Below are 2,359 nucleotides of genomic sequence, written 5' to 3' on the forward strand. Positions count from 1 at the left end.
GTGAGGTGGGGTGGAGTTTTACACCCAGTTGGTCACCTTGCACATGTCCTGACACACATCCCCAGTGGGAAGGACCAAGGAGCTCGGGGATCAGCTGCTCTCTGGGCGTTAGAGGCTCTGGGTTCTTGGAGCGAACGGCTCTCCCACGTGAGGATGTGGTCTGTTACCTAACACGCTCCACGGGCAGAAACAGTGGTGACTGGAGTGCTCTCTACCGTCATTAACATTTCAGCTGCTGAGGCTTTGGTTCTAAAGAGGCAATAAACTATTTAAGAGAACCCAGAATCAAAATGGACAGGTGGACCCAAAGAAGATTCCTACTTTGTAATGATCAGAATTAGCATATTTTCTACTTCTTAAAAATCTACATTTCCAGGCTTTATTGGCTTTCACTTTTTGGTAGCTTAAGTCAATCTGAGCCCTCAGAATTTGGATTTTCAAAAATTCCATAAAAAGAATGACTTCATTTTGTTCTATTTAAAGCATTGGTTTCTTTTCTCTGTCTTATAAAATGATGGGCCAGATTCCAAATCCTGATAAGACTTTGGAATGCTTCTTCTATTCGATTGGGTTTTTAACAAAGTCTTGTCTCTCTCTGCAAAATATAGAACGTGAACCCTAAAATAAGAACCCTAAAATTAAAGCTTAAAAGCGTTTGAACCTGATTTCTCTTTACTAACACAATCCATGAAGTGTTCTGGTTATCTCCGGGTAAGACAAAGGAGCCATGTTACAGCCCTGTCTACCAAGAAGGGTGCTTATTATAAGAAACAAAATGTTTAAAGACGAATTGTTAGTATTTCTCCCTTCCTGTGACCACACGCTGATTTCAAAGAGGTCAATATTCAGTCAATTTTGAGCTCGCTTTTGTACAATCCAGTCTGCCCAGTATTCATTTCTCCTCCCTGGTCCTGACCTTTGTGGCCACTTGCTGCTTCCCTGGCTTTGGACAGTGTTTCTCGGATGTTCCACTCAGGGCTGTCTTGGCAGTGGGGAGGGGGATGTGTGTCCCTGGGTTTCTGGGGAAAGACCCGGATCGTCTTACCCAAAGCACAAAATGTTTGTATGAATCTTATTTCAGTTTCACATTTTGCTGATGATTTGCATTCTTATCACAGTCCTACTTGTTTTCATATTAAAATGTCTATTTTCCCCAAACACTCAACATTGGCACTTTGGGATGATGTACTAAGCACATGTGCCCTGCAGTTGTGTGTCTGAGAAACGTGGGGGTACTTGGCCCAGTTAGCGAAGGGGTTCAAGGCCAGAACCTGACCTTCTCTTGTGGCCCCAGTAACCTGGGGCCCCAGCAGTGGACAGAGTTCTAGCCCCACCTCCCTCCATGTGACTCCTCACATGTGTGTCTCAGCAGAAGACTGAGAAAGCAGTGTCACCGTCACCGAGACCAGCCAGGGCACCCTGTCTGGATTTGCATATCTGTTTCCTGATATAAGGCACTCAATGGAGCCTTTCCAATTTCCTTCCACATCTCCAATGCCTTCTCCTTCCTGAGGTTTCCTTTATCACCTCAGCTCGAGATCTCCCCCTCCTTCAAACCCACACAGTCAAGGCAAAACAGAACAAAGGAGGAGACAGGATGAGACGGAAAATGAGGGAGCTACAAAGTCATTATTTTGCAGTCATCACTGTAACTGCGCCGGGTGCCGTCCTGAGGTGGAAAGTTGTTGGGGAGCAGGGTAGTCACAGGGCCGCAGAGTAGCCCTCCCTCGGTTATTATTAATCACGAGGGGAAACTTCCCTTCCAGCCCAGCCTCGGTCATCAGGGTCACGGGAGAAGCTGACCTCATGGGCTCCTGCTCTGACGCAAGGGAAGAGCATCAAATATTTAGCATTCGGGCCCAGGGCTTAACCTGAATCTAACAACGAGGACACAACCAGGCACATTCAAACCGTAGGCCAGTCTACACAGCAACGGGCCTGGACTCTGAAAATGTTACAAATGAAAACAAACATAAAACCAAACACATAGGCAAGGGATTTGTTCTGGCCAAAAAGAGACTAAAGAGGCACAATGATGAATACATTGCATGACCCTTGGTAGGGTCTCGGTCTTGGGACATTTGATATGCACAGTATACTTGATAATAGTATTTATCAATGTTAATTTTTATAGGTGTGGTCATGATATTCAAGTTATGTAGAAAATATTCTTTTTCTCAGAAGAAACCTTTATGGATAAAACATTTGGGGATGAAATGTTATAATGATTTCAAATTACTTTCAAATAACAGAGACAGATGAGAGAGAGAGAGAGAGAGAGAGAGAAAGAGAAAGAGAGAGATGGTTCCCACTTTCTTCTGTTCTGGAAGAAAGTGGGGACCATCTCAGAGGTTTTTTT

This window comes from Myotis brandtii, unplaced genomic scaffold, assembly GCF_000412655.1.
Source record: "Myotis brandtii unplaced genomic scaffold, ASM41265v1 scaffold923, whole genome shotgun sequence".
Taxonomy (NCBI): domain Eukaryota; kingdom Metazoa; phylum Chordata; class Mammalia; order Chiroptera; family Vespertilionidae; genus Myotis; species Myotis brandtii.